General features: G+C 40.0%; 1 protein-coding gene and 1 pseudogene across 3 annotated transcripts in view; both read left to right on the top strand.

Moving 5' to 3' along the window:
• Window positions 1-15,434, top strand: part of LOC122791734 (galactoside alpha-(1,2)-fucosyltransferase 2-like) — an 827,893-nt gene that overhangs the window by 424,429 nt on the left and 388,030 nt on the right. The gene's annotated exons all lie outside the window — the stretch shown is intronic.
• Window positions 978-1,746, top strand: LOC122791735 (annotated as a pseudogene).

The following is a 15,434-nucleotide window of genomic DNA, read 5'->3' as shown; positions in this document are numbered from 1 at the left end:
GACCCTGCAAAGAAATAAGTGAGGATATGGTTAATGAGATGTGTGACATGAGAAATGATTTATCCTGAAAGAGGTGATGTGTGCACTTATCATGCACACAGTGTACACTTTCTGCTGTACCTGACTTGGATAGGCCATGTGTTGGAAAAACTATAATGGTCATATGAGCACAAGTTTCATTATTAGTAAGATCTCATCATATCATATTGAAATCATCTGTGTACTCTTCTTCCACACTGCATGACTGTAGTTGCTGCAGTGGTCTGAAACTACTTGTGTCTTCATTGCCTCTGATTATTCTAGTGACATCCTCATTTGGAAACACTTAAGTGAAACTCAACAAAAAAAAATCACTTTACTGTGTTACTGTGCTAGTAGCACTGAGGAAGGGTGTTTGTGATCCGAAAGCTTTGCAGTAAACATTGGTTTCTGTCCTTTGGCATTGGATTCTTAGAGTTTGATTTCTACACCAGACAAGTGGCCAGATGCAAAACACCCCTACTCCCTCCTGCCCAACCATCCTGATTCTGTGCCCTTCCTGCAACCTTCTTTGAACATTCTTTATTAAAACAAAAATAATAATAAATTCTTATTTTAAACTGTAGCATATTGGCTGCTACAAATTTATCTAACAGTTGCTACAGTTTATACCCTGCCTGGAAGGAGTGCTACAGCATTCATGTTTCAGTTAAAAAAATTCTTATAAACTGTAGCAAACTACTTATGTCAGAGTTAGTAAACAGTTGCTACAGTTTATACCCTGCCTGCTTGGAGTGCTACAGCACTCATGTTTTGATTAGAAAAAAACAAATTCTTATAGGTTCTGGGTAAGTACTAGGCTAGCTACCCTTGCAGACTATTTTAAGCCTGGTCAGCTTCCCTTTTTATGCTCAAAATAACCTATCCCATTTTGGTTATAGATTGGTGTTTCCTATCCCATGGTCAATAATTTTATACATCACCCCTGGACCACTAGAATGGCAGCTTCAAGAGAGCTGCATAAAGGGAAAGTAGCAGTAGTTACTGGTGCTATTTATGGGATTGGGCTAGCTATTGCGTGACGCTTGGCACAAGAAGGTGCCCATGTTGTAATAAGCAGTTGAACACAGGAATTTGTTGATACAGCACTGGCACAGCTAAAGTCTGAAGGTCTTAATGTTTCAGGAATTGTCTGCCATGTGGGAAATGAAGATCACCTAGAAAGGATAGTCAAGGTGACTGTCAAAGTATAGTGGGATTGCTATTTTTGTGACTAATGCAGCAACAAACCCCTTTGTAGGCAATATGCTGGATTGCAGCAAGGACACTTGGAACAAGATACTTGATGTAAATCTGACAGCAGTCTTCCTCTTAATAAAACTTATTGTTCCTCATATGGAGAAACAAGGTTGTGGTTCCATTGTGTTAATCTCCTCTATTGCTGATTACAATTCCACACTGCGTGTTGGTCAGTATTGTGTAAGCAAGACTGCCCTTCTAGGACTGACCAAGCTCCTGGCTTCTGAGTTTGGTCGCATGAATATTCATGTGAACTGTGTTGCACCTGGACTCATTAAGACCAGATTCAGTACATATCTGTGGCAAAATCCAGATATGATGAAAGAGGTAAATGAAAAATCGCATTTGAAGAGGTCTGGAAACCCGGAAGACTGTGCCGATGCAGTTTCTTTCCTTTGCTCATCTGATGCTTCCTATATCACTGGGGATACTCTCATTGTGAGTGGTGGAGGCCAAGCCAGACTCTAAGAAGATTTGTTTTTTTAAAGGGAGAAGATGGAGCTTTTGAAAGCTTTGATAATGGGGGTACCTGCTTTCAATATGTGCAGCTGGAAGGATTTACTTTTTTGCCCATCCTCTTTTTGTAAAGGCACAAATTGTGTGCTTATATCTGAAGATTAGAATTTCATAGCTTTAAAGTGCACATAAAGATTTACTGGTATCATAGTGCGCATAAAGATGTACTGGTATCATTTCATTGGTTCTCGCACAGTGAGTTAAACATCCTTTCTTGGTTGATATAAAATGTTTTTCTGTAACACTGCATCAAGAAAGCTAATCAGAAGAAAGTCATATGAGGAGGGAGGTTGGGATAATGGTTAAGGTTTTACCTTACAGACACAAAGTGAAGGGTTTGATACTCACATAGGGCAATTGGCTATGCTTAAAATGGCCCACAAAGGCAGTTAGCCTAGTACTAATCTATGAACCTATGAGAATAACTGAGATCATACCATAGTTAATTTGATGGGACGCATGAAATGGGTAAAGCATTTAGGAGCTTCTTACTAACTTCTTATAAACTGTAGCAAACCGCTTGGTACAAATGTAGCAAACAGTTAATATAGTTTATACCCTGCCTACTCACAGTGCTAAAGAGCTCATGCCTTATTAAAAAAAATTCTTATAAACTGTAGCAAACTGCTTGCTAAAGTGTTGCAAGCAGTTGCTACAGTTTAAACTGCACATGGAGTGCTACAGCATTCAGGTTTTACCACAAATGCAATTAGAGATCCTAATCAGCTGATCACAACCTCACAACACTTTGTGGCTGAGGCAGTTGCCCAACTTGCCACACCCTAGCTATGTTACTGTCCTCATTTGCATCAAAGTCATCACCCTTTACACTCAGAAGGCACTCCTCATGTGGAGTTAAATGTTGGAGTGTGGAAGGATCACTGCTTCTGCTGTTATGAGTAATTGCATTCTACCTAGCTTTTCCCCTTGCACATCCCACCAGGTCATCAACTCTTTTACTACACTGTGCGAAGGTACAGATCCTTCCCCCTGCAGCATTGATATCAGCTGCTACCTGATTCCAGGCTTATCGCTCTTTTCCTTTTCTTTCTTCTTCCCTTTACCAAATATATTTCGCCCATGTCTTCCCAGCATTCATGAAGATATGCTTCTCCTCCAGACTAAAATTATCTGATTGTTGTCTTCCTCTCTTTTGGTGTAGCATATTTTTAACCTGAAAGCGAATGGTTGCCTACTGTTAAACCACTTTCCTACATGTGCCACGCTTACCTGGTAATATTTCATGTGTGCAAACTCTGTACTAAACTTGTTTCTCCTCTATCTCATTTCCTGTTGCTGCAGCACATTATAATCTGCCATTAAATGTTGTCTCATAGATGGAACATTCTGCCAGACATCCTATGCTAGACTAGTAATAATTAATTATTTAATTCATGCAAGTTCATAATACAAATAAGAGAAGCATAAAAATGGTAGTACCACTTGCCATGACAATGTGTACTGCAGCTGTTAAATGTATAGTTATAACGGATTCCTGTTAGGGTTTGATATTAGGTTAATGTACTGCAAATCCTTTCTTTTTCTGCTTTTCACCTTTCTTCAACCCATTGACAGTGAAAGTTATCACAAGAATACCTGTTAAGAAATGCATGGTACAGTAAAATAGTACTGTACACACTCCCAAATTCTGTCACTTGTAAGCATGTAATATACTATTAACTGAGATGTCTTACCATTGAAGTAATAGTTCTGATAAGCAGATCTCACAAAATTCTACCACCTACCATGTTTTCATATAATTTATGAATCTTTCTTGTCTTACTAATTTTTTTTTTTAGTTTGCACTCTTCCTAGACTGTTGATGGTGACCATGACTGAGTACAGTAAAAATGATAGAGTGAGATTGATTGGCATAAGCTGGATCTGATTTGGAAACCTATTCTGCAAATAAGGCTTAGCCATGCTGAACTCTGAATCACACTGTTGCATAAATGCAAATTTCTTTGTATCAGAATAAATGCATTTGGATGTCCATGACTGAGCTGCGCTGATATGTGCTAGACTTATGAACGTGCATAACTGCTAAGTGCACTTCAGCTGCAGTCTGTGAGCTATACAACAGCAGAGAAGATATGTGTTTCAGCCACAGGTAAAACCCAATAAAACGGTGCCAAAGCTTCTTACTAGAACTCTTTACCATTATGTGCAAATTAGAGCTATATTCTGGATGACCTCAAAAAAAAAAAAAAAAACAAAAACAATTAATACTATAAAAGTGGTTGCATAACCATATGTTTATAAGACCTGTGAATCAGCTAAAAGGAAGGGGAAAATATTTATGCATGTTATGTATATTAAGATCAGCTGATCTAATGTACAGACTTTTTTCTGTGCACGATTGCGGTACAGTGGGGATTGAGGAATTTGACCTTTCTCTACTGTAGTGCAATCTTGGAGCTGGTATATATAATTACCAAGAGGTGTGGGAGGTGTAGGCTTGCCACACATCCATTTTCCAAACTGCTTGTCTTGGTGAGTTTCTGATGCCAGCAGGTTGAGGAGATCAGATGAGTCTTTTCTTTCTGAGCAACAATTTCCATCTTACCCAATGGGGTTTTAAGCATGAATGGTATAACCTCCTGCAGCATGTCCCAGGTCTTCCCGATGCTTCATTGCAGTGATCCACGTCTGGTACACCTCTAAAGGGGGCATCTAACTGGAGTGCGAGTATATCAGATGTGTAAAGGAACACTGTTTCGGCCACTTGTGCTCATTACTTCATTCTTTGGGTCATTATCCAAAGCTCATGATCCTAGATTAGGATGGAAACATAACTTGAAGAACAAACTGAGAAATTTAACCTATGAAAAGTCTAAGTTTCTTGTCACTGTCTAGTACAATGGCTGCAATGCTTCTGCTACTACTGCATTCCTGTTAGTCAAACCCCATATCCCCTCTACTGCCACTCAAAGTTAACCCCAAAATAATGAAGCTTGTCCTTTTGTGGTAGTTGCTGCCATCCACTTGCACAATCAAGTATTTTCTGGGAGAGAGCCATAACCTCTGTTTTGGGGGGAGGGGTTCTAATTTACGTCACAACTTCAAACAGCAATGAAAAACTGCAGTATGTTTCAGAGATCACAGTCATTTGAGGACAGGATGTTTGCATTGCCTGCAAACAACACATATAAGCTTTATGTTCCAAAACTGCATACTCTTCAGGCCTTGGTTATACATTAATCATTCATTCATTCATTCTCTGATTATCCACTTCATTAAATTTATTGTCAGGGGAGTCAGTCCCTGTCCTGTCATTGACTGACTATGAGATAGAGAACGTAATTCTACCCATAATGTAATGTGAACACAATTCTTATTACAGAATTACAAGGACTGAGTCATGATCAACATGGCACAGGACCCCTCCCATAAGACATACCTTAGTATGTGGTCATATCCCTTCTTCAGTTCCTTCTCCAATAATCTCTCCAATGTGTCTGTGAAGTCAACAAGATGACAAACTTTTCCATTGCCTGGCCAGAAAATGCTTATTCATCCTGAAACAAAGACTGAAGCTGCCCTTCTAACACCCTGGCTTAGGTATTCTCATGGAGGTTAAAGTGTATGATCTGCCCCATAACCAGACCATACCTTCTGTCCCCTCTTAAGAATGGGAATCACCATTCCAGTTTGGCATTTATGAGTTTTATCCCCACCTTCCACACCTTAATACAAAGATATCTCACGAACACCTTCATTGTATTTGTTTGTCAACAAAAGATGATATTTTACCTTTCTAATCTGTGCTTTTATGCATTCAGTGATTTACAACTCTTTCTTCACTTCCAACTTCTCATTGCCCCTTCCCTATCTGTTGCATGCTCTGTCATAATCAAGTCATGTAGGAGTGATGCATGTAATCACATCAGGTATCACTTTTACAGATATTTGACTTGATCTTCCTAGCTGCTTTTGGAATAACCTTCTCAGAGACACACATTCCTTAGGTTATGGAGCTCCTCCAAGTACTCTTTCCATTTCACTACAAAATCACCATTCAAGAACAACAATTCTCCCCTTTGCTGAGATTCCAGAAAGTTTCTTCTCTGGTCCATCTCATGTCAACAGACAGTTTATCCAGAACCTCTCTGAAAATCGCTTTCCATTGTCCTGCCCAAATAAATCCCATACCCAGTCCTTAATTTCACTGACTGCCATATCTACTGAATTCCTAGTCTTTCAGTGTTTTTCAGTAAGATCTGGACATCAGACTGCTAACATTTTATGACAGCCTCTTTTTTAACTTGACAATTTCACTGTACTGTTACTACCATGATGAGCACCAACTACCCTTTGACTACTACTCCTTGCCACCAACTAAATTACTGAGGTCTTGAACAGGTTCCAGTCTGATGCAACATCCCTGATCTCCTTTGTGTGGGACAAGTGCCCTTCCAGTTTTTGTAGTTGGACCCCTACTATATGAAAGCATCTGTTGGCCAAGCACCGCTATTATACATTTGGTCTTTCCAAGTTGGCCAGGCGTTGTTCTAGCTATCAGACCTAACTCACCACCAAACAGTAATCGGTGAATGGCTCAACACCTTTCCTGAGCCATGTTTCCAGAATACATGACACAGATCTGAAAATTGAAAACACAATGACAGTCTATCATCAGTCATTGGAATACATTGCTGTGGTTCCTAGTAAATTTATGAATAGCCTTGTGTACAAGCATGGTATTCATTAAGGATAGTTCATGGCAAGTATGTATGTCCTATAAAATTTTGCCATTTAAATACAGACCAGACAAGAAATTTACCCAGTGATGACCTTCCTGGTATCTCCAACTTTCTCAATGCAACTGTTGAAAGTTTTCCATTGGGACTACAGCATCATTAGGTGGCACCCTATTGAGCATATTGGCTTTTACTGTCACCAGAAAGGTCAAATATCCTGAATATTGGGCACATATACACAAGCAACAGATAGATTTTTCTTTCTGAAACTTATACTATCATTTTACGTGACCTTCTCATCTGGTAGAAATTCCAACTTTACAGCACCCCACCATGGTCTTGTTGAGTATCAGCACTTACATATTCCCACCTGGGTGCTCTCCTAGAGGCAAACTGCAGGGCAGGAGAGACACCACCAATTACAAAGAAGTGCTGTTCCAGAACCAGTGTGGTGTTTGGAGGTGCGATCCACTATATTTAGTTGGTACATTTCTACCAACCCAGCAGAAAGGTAACATTCCAAGGGTCAGTGCCCACTGCCTGGGTCTTGTCCACCAATATTAGTCTCACTCATGTCTGACAATTAGCATTGAACATGGCCCATCCTATATGTTGTGTGTAGTGAACTAAATCAGATGGAAACATCACAACTCTTTTCACAGACTGAGTGTGCCCAGAGTCAAAATGGGTTCTCCACCTACCAGGTGCTCACCAGTAAGCATCTATTCCAGGTCTGGCTTCAGTGGTGAATGCAAGTATGCCTGTCATCCGTGGATCTCTGATTCATTTAAAATTAACCATCCTTGTGGTCAAATTTTGAATTGTTCTTTTTTGGCCATCTCAGATTAAACCAGTTTTGTAAAGGATGAACTTAAGAGGAGCACAGAGCACCAGACAACATAGCTATAAGAATTTAAGGACACCCAAGTGCATTTTCCATGAAGAGGTCAAGATCCCCGGGGGTAGAGGATGATTAATAAAATAATTTGAAATTGATACCAAGTGGAAACACTATTGTATCACATGTGCCTTAGTTGTTCTCAATACAATGCTTTTCATACATGACTTTGCATTGTGTTACTGTCTTAAATCAGTGTTTATTTTGCACAAGTGGTATACTGTGTTATGAAGGCTTTGCATCTTAGAAAGAAGGAAAACTGTTTCTTGTTTAACAATTTATCTTCTCCAAGTATGTGTATCCTTTGTTGTAGAGTGTATGCATGTATATGTCCTTCTGTTCTACTGTTGCAATATTCTTAACATGGGGATTCCCCGCCAAGAGCAACCCAACATCTATCTAGTAAACCAAAGCCTTTAATTACATTAAGGTACACTGTACATTGCATGTATGCTCCCCTTGCACATAGGGCATAAAAGCAACATCCGGACATACCATCTTCAGAACCTTTCTATCACCAGTTTGAACTCCATCTTCGATCATCAATCTGCTTGCCAGAGTTGTTTGCTGGTATATCAAGCCATTCAGATAAGTGCCTTATTCGGGTTTTCTCTTTCTTATTTTTATAAAGCAAAGAGAACCCAGTTGAAAAAGATGCAGGAAAAATTACACCAAAAGAATCCAAACCAAATAAGTAAAATCCTGGCACCATAAACCAATGGAGAAAGCAGTTGTTCTTCTTCTTTCGGCTTTTCCCGGTTAGGGGTCGCCACAGCAGAACTCCGATCCGCTAATGATTTGATAGTAGATTTTTTATGAGTGCCGAGGTGCCAGCTCAATGCTCAACCTTCAGCGAAGGCACGCCCATTTTACGCATGTCTTTCAAACGACACTCGACCGTGGGGAGGACATGCAGACTCCACACAGAAGGCACTCCAGCCGAGAATCGAACGGGAGAACCTCTTGCTGTGAGGCAACAACGCTACCACTGTACCACCGCGGCTTCATAATGGAGAAAGCAGTATCGATGTAAAAAACAAAGATATTTATTATGGAGGTAAGCACTTTCGCAACCTTTCCTGGTTGCTTCTTCAGATCAAAATAACAAACAACAACATGGAACATCCATATTTAAACAGTTCACTTTTTAAAAACAGTCAATCAATGACTGGTATTCAAGCAGAAATTAGCTTAAAGGCATATAAAAGTATAAAGTACAATGCATAAAAACACATTTTCACATATCAAAGAGCAACAAATAATCATATAAACACAGTGGAAGTATATGCATAAATAATAATAATCAATCTCGGGTTAGTTTCTTCCTGAGTTTCCTGCCTTTAAAGACAGGTTTCAGGGATATATAGTCATTAAGTCTTAGTGGTCTGTGTGCTGCTAGTGACATAATCCATCTCAATTCTTTTTGTTCTGTATTATTAGTTATTTCTCCAAACCTATATGTCTCCATCATGTGTCAGTGACCAAAAAATTAAAATAATGACTATCACCCTTAAAAGTCATATGCTAAGCTATGGCGCTATGTTCCTGCCTTTTCCTAAAGCAGTAATAATGATCTTGAATCTTTCTCTAAGCTGTCTGTTGGTCTTGCCAACATAGAATGCATCACAGTACATGCAGAAGGCCAGATAAATCGCATTCTTGGTCTCACAGTTTTCTCTTACTTTAAACTTATACAGTATGTGTTATAGGATGGACAAAATTATTACTAGTTTCAGTAAACTCACAGAAGGAACAAGTGTTGCATCTTCTTGTGCCTAAGCCAAGCATAGGTTTATCCACATTTATCTGTGTAACAAAGCATTTGTTTGAGAGATTTCTTGTTTTTATATATAAACTTAGGTTTATTTCCTACTATCTCTCTTACCTGATTATCAATGGTTAAAATATGCCAATTGTGGTCAAATATATTTTGAATCAACTTAGTGTCAGTTGAATGTGTCATACAAAAATGTAAGTCTCTGTCCGTACTTCTCCTTGGACATCTTACCCTCACAAGAGAGTTAGGGATCAGGATTCTTCTGATGAAGAGGTTTCTTTGGATGAGAAATCCTTGGCTTATTCCATCCAGATTCCATGCCCTCTAGAGTATGCTACTTCTGAAGAGGAATCTACCAGTCCAGAATCTCCTACTGAGATTACTTTAGGAGATAACATTGCTAAGATGATGGAGTTCTTCAAGTGGGATTGCTCCAAAGTTTCAGATGTGCAAAAGAGATATTATGAGCTCCTACGAATGGAGTCTCCATCACCATCTGCTGTTCCTCCAGTTTTGCCTGCTTTACTGGATGCTTTCTCTTCAGCTTCTCAGTCTCTGGATCCATAGCCCCCCCTGCTCCTAAGAAGCCTGACCATTTTTATAAAGTGCCTGATGATTGCAAATTTCTTTACAAGTGCCCAACTGCTGACCCTTCAATAGTTTCTGCTTCTTCAGATAAGCCTTCCAAGTTACTGTCCTTCACTAAACTTTTTCCTTCTGATAAGGATTATGGAAAGTCTGGGAAAGAATGTCTATACTTCTGACACTCTTGCCTTTCATGCTGTTAATTTCCAAAGTCATATGATTAGATATGTTTTGGCTGTCTTTTCCCAGGCTACTCGAGTGATCTCTTTTCTTCCAGATTCTAAGGGCAAAACTTCAACCTTGTCTTTGTTAGGGGCTTCCTCTCAGGTGGCTCACCATTCTATTAAGTGCAGCTGTGATTCAGCAGAAGCTTCATCTAGAGCTGCTGGCTGCTTCAGCATCTGTATTGAGGAGGTATTGCTGGCTAAGGCTTCAATCTCTGCCAGATAACATTAAAGCTAAGTTAATGGATACGCCTCTGGATAACAATGGCTTGTCTGGTACTGCTGATAATGATTTGTTTAAGTCCTTGATGAGAAAGGCAAGGAGTTACAGGACTTGAAACATCTTTTTTTTCACCTGTGCCTAAGTTCCAAAGGGACTATCCTTCCAAGCCAGCTGTTGTTCAATGACAGGCCCGTCTTTCTCCTAAAAGTGAAAAAAAGTGGAAGGAAGATTCCTCCGGCTAAAACTACTCAGTCGTCTTCTGTTCAGAAGCTAGCCTTTCCTGACAGGCCAGGTAGTATATGACTATCACACTCCTCCCTGCCTCATTCCTCTCTTGCTTCGTCTTTCTCTGTCTCTTCCAGTTTGGTCAAGCATAACCCAGGACTCATAGTTTTTTTTCATAATTCAACAAGGGCATTTCATGGTTTAGAAATCCCTTTCTTCCTTCATGGGCATTTGTCAGCCACCTCAGGAACAGTCACATTTATTCCCAGAGTTTCTTTGAGAACTGTTACATCAGGGAACTATTCAAGACATTCCACAGGCCCAAAGGGAAAAGAGTTTTATTCCAGAATGTTTCTACTGTCTAGAAAGGAGGGGCCTTGGAGACCTATTCTGGATCTTTCACACCTAAATACCTATCTGAAGGTTCCGTCATTTTGCATTTTATCTTGTCAGACCTTGTTCCCTTTATTCCTTTATCAGGCTTTCATGGTTTCTCTGGATATCATGGATGTCTACCTTCACATACCTATTCATTCCCTTTTCATAGAATTTTTACGTTTTTGTTGCTTCCTGGAATTTTCAGTTGTCTGCTTTGCCCTTTGCCCTCTCTACTGCCCCAAGGGTATTCACCAAATGCCTAGCTCCTGTGATTGCTTTTTGCAGGCTTCAAGGCATCCAAGTATTCCCTTACTTAACAATCTCCTGTTTCAAGCATCCTCTCCAGAGACCTTACTGCAAAGTCTTCACTTTGCTATTCCTCATTTGCAAAGTCTGAGGTTCACAATACATTTCAAAAAGTCTTCTCTAATACCCTCTCAAGATCATGTTTTCCTGGGGTACAGTATTCAGATGGTGTCTATGTTGTCATCCCTGCCTCTGTGAAAGGCATTGACTCATTTCCTTTTTTCAAAATCTTCTTCCTCTGACCTCTGTCACAGCCAGAGAGTTTTTGAGAATTCTGGGATTTATGGCATCCACCATCCCTATGTTACCTTTAGCCAAACTCTACATGAGGAAATTTCAGTGGTTCCTGAAATCAGTGTGGCAACAACATGTGCATCCCCTAGAAGATACACTTCCTCTTCTTCCCTGTCTAAGAAACTTCTCTGGTGGATTCAGCAGTTGTCTTTGAACTCAGGCCTTCCCTTCCATGCCCCTCTTCCATCTCAAGAACTGTTCACAGATGTAGGTTGGGGAGCAGCCTTTGGCACTGTTTAAGTACAGGGGGTCTGGTCTCCTCTTCAGCAAAACGACCACATCAACATCAAAAAGATGACAGCACTTCTGCTGACACTTCAAGCTTTCCATCCTCTTCTCTCCCCAGGGCCTCACAGAGTGTTTACAGACAACACCACAGACTTATGGTATGTAAACAAACAGGGGAATAAGTCTTACCTTCTTTGCAAACTAGCTCTCATGGTGTGGGAACATGTGGAACAGTATCATGCAACTCTTCAGCCAATTTATATTCCCTCAGGTCAAAACTATGTGACAGACACTCTGAGCAGGTCCTTAACTCAATCCCATGAATGGATGCTTTACAAGGATGCATTTCTGGACATTGTCCACAAGTGGGGTACTCCTCAAATAAATCTATATGTCTCCCTCTGAACAGACAGCTTCCTCAATTTTGTGCCAGAGTCCCAGGTCCTCTGGTTTGGAAGTTGGACGCCCTCTCATTTTCCTGGAAAGAGATGTTTCTCTATGCATCTCCCCTTCCTCTCATTCTGTTCAAGATTCAATAGGACAAACCCCAAATATTGCTAGTGACTCCCTTTTGGCCAAGACAGCATTGGTTCCCTTTTCTTCTACATTTAGCCAAGGGTGATCATCACAAGCTACCCCATAGAGTGGACCTACTCACCCAAGGCAAAGGATCTGTAATCCATCCCCACCTGTCCACTCTTCATTTGACTATGTGAGTGATAGGACTTTGATTCCTTATAGACATTTTTTCTCTGAAGAAGTGATTAGGGTTATGCAGGAAGCCAGGAAACCCAATACTAGGAAATTCTACTTATCCATTTGGAAGAGGTTTTCTGTCTGATATCTTTCATGTAATCTGGAATCACTCTCGGTGGATGTTCTGTGGTTCTTTCTTATTTGTGTGAATTGTTCAATGCTGGGTTAGCTTATTCCTCTCTTAATTCCAATTTATCCACTATCTCTGCTAGTCTTTATTGCCTCCTTTAGCTTCTAGGTTTGAGGCAAAACAATTTCTTAAAGGCATCCTTCAGATGAGACTTCCTAGGAAGCCTTTTCCTTCTCACTGGGATCTTAATTTTGTTTTGGAACAACTGACTCTGGCTCTATTGGAGCCTGCAGCTTCAGATTCCTTGCAACACTGTTCTTGGAAGACTGTTCTGTTGCTAGCCCTTACTTCAGCCAGATGGGTGTCTGAGCTTCAAGCCTTTATGGCTTGTCCTCCTTTTTTGTTTTTTTCATAAGGACAGGAGTGTCCTTGCTTACTAATCCTTTTATGCCCAAGGTGGTGAATGAGTTGTCACTTAATCAAGCTATTAATTTGCCCACTTTTTTTTCCCTTCCCCATAATCTGCTAGCAAGAAGGTACTACACACCTTGGATGTGCATAGACAACTCCAATTTTATTTGGATATGCATAGACAACTCCAGTTTTATTTGGATAAGACTAAGGTTATCAGGAAATCTGATCAGCTTTTGGTTCTTTTCATCCCAGGTCTTTGGGATTGGCTGTTTCCAAGTAGATGATTTCTTCTTGGATTTCTAAAGCTATTTCCTTTTGTTTTATTTTTCATGGTAAGACTCTTCATTTTTCTGTTAAAGCTCATTCTACTAGGGCTGTGGCTTTTTCTGGTGCTTTTTTCAAGGGTTTGCACACAAACTCCATTCTTGAGGTAGCTTTCTGGACTTCTGTGCATACTTTTACCAAACATTACATGTTGGATGGAATATCCAGAGCTAGAGCTGGTTTTGCTAGGGTCATTCTTCATGTTTTTATAGACCGCTCTACTGGTCTTTCCTCCTCCCAAGTTTCTTCCTGTGCTTTGGTACTCTCTGTCATGTTAAGAATATTGCAACAGTAGAATAGAAGGACATGGTATAGTTGTGTAAAGTTTTACCATAATGATAGATGTCCTTCTCTTCACTGTTGCAGTATTCAGTCCCTCCCTCCTACCCTGTGGTTCTTTTTCTGTTCTGGATGTAGGAGGTTAGCATAATGGTTAAGGTGTTTACCTTACAGACACAAGGTGCAAGGTTTGATTCTCACATGGGATAAATGGCAAGGCTTAAAATGACCCACAATGGCAGTTAGCCTAGTACTAGTCTGTGAACCAGTGTAATGTTTAATTCCTTGTCATTGGACTAGTGTTCCTATTGAGGCATTCAGTTCTGAGGATGGTGTGTCCAGACATTGCTTTTATGCCTTACATATGCGAGGAGTATATATATGATGTACGGCGTACCTTAAGATAATTAAAGTGTTTAGTATACTGGCTGGACATCAGGCTGCCCTTTGCAGGGAATCCCATGTGTTAAAAATGCTGCAATAGTGAAGAGAAGGACACCTGTTGTTATGGTAAAATTTTAAATGACTATTCTTTCTTTGTCTGTCTATATGTTGATTTATCAAAATGCACAATCATTGAACTAAACATACTGAAAAACTGAAAAATAGGGGAGACCCAAAAAAGATATCACAAAAGGAAGCCTCTTTTTTCCTTTAGCTATGATCACCAAAAAAACACCACAGATTCAGACCTAATTTTTCTAAATAGTGGTAGTATGCAGAAAGGGCTTTTTCTAAGGTAAGGTGGAAGATTAGGGTTAGACTTAGCACTTATTAATAAGGTGGTCTTTGCTCCAATGCATCACCTTACTAATGTGTAGCACTACCACTAACCAACGCACTTAGAAAAGACACACGCACGCACACACACACACACACACACACACACACACACACACACACACACACACACACACACACACTACTAAAACTGTCCCTTTACTTAGTCCTTACAGTAATCCTACCCCCCACAGACTCTGCCACCCCCAGATTATAATATGGAATTTCAAAATAATACATACAGTACAGTTTTGCTTAACTGAATTGCAAATGAGCATTCAGGTAATTTCTAGCCTTTTTTTTGTCACTAAGTCTTACTGTTTGTGGAATCAGACTCGAGCATTCTTGTTAGCTTAGCTGATGTATGCATTTCTTATCATAATGGCCATGATCTTCTGCAGTTTGTTTATTGTATTTTGTAACTAGCATAAATTCAGCATGCCAGCCAAGAAGCAGGTAATTGCTTGTGTGCAGTCCAAGTGCACAAAGCCAACTGGGAGCTAGTGATGGTCAAGCATTTCTTGTTAGATAGTCATGACTTTGTCATGATGAAGTTAGCTGCCAGTTGCTAATAAATAAAAAAATGCTTCTTTCATCATCAAAATCAGGAGAGAGGCATAGCTGGGGTAGGGCAAAGAGACAGCCACCCCAGGTGCAAAGTGTTAGGGAGCCACGAGTGGCAGATGTTGATCAGTCTTTAGTGCATTGTTGACATTCAGAAATAAATGCTGGTATTACATCTACAGTCAGGACTAAAACACTTAACTGCTCTGTTTGTGATACAAGCTGTAGAAGCTGCTTGTTAGAAATGTAGCAAGCAGTTCGAGCAGAGGAATTCGTAGTTATGGCTCAGAGTCAGGATTTGTGAAGTGTCTTTTGGTGCCACATATTAACTGGTAAATATTTTTTATCAGTACTACAGAGGAGTCAGAGCTGAATGTGGCAGAATTAAAGATGTTAAGATTTGCACTGGGTGTGATGAGGGTGGACAGGATTAGGAATAAGTATATTAGAGGGTCAGCCCAGGTTGGAAGGTTTGGAGACAAAGCCAGAGAGGCACGATTATGTTGGTTTGAACATGTGCTGAGGAGGGATGCTGAGTATATTGTGAAAAAGATGCTAAGGATGAAGCTACCAGGTAACAGGAAAAGAGGAAGGCCTAAGATAAAGTTTATGGAT

This window comes from Protopterus annectens, chromosome 17.part0 (assembly GCF_019279795.1).
Source record: "Protopterus annectens isolate FY-2018-M chromosome 17.part0, PAN1.0, whole genome shotgun sequence".
Classification (NCBI taxonomy): Eukaryota; Metazoa; Chordata; order Ceratodontiformes; family Protopteridae; genus Protopterus; species Protopterus annectens.
The sequence above is the reverse complement of the archived record's forward strand: the minus strand, read 5'-3'. Positions and strand labels throughout refer to the sequence as shown.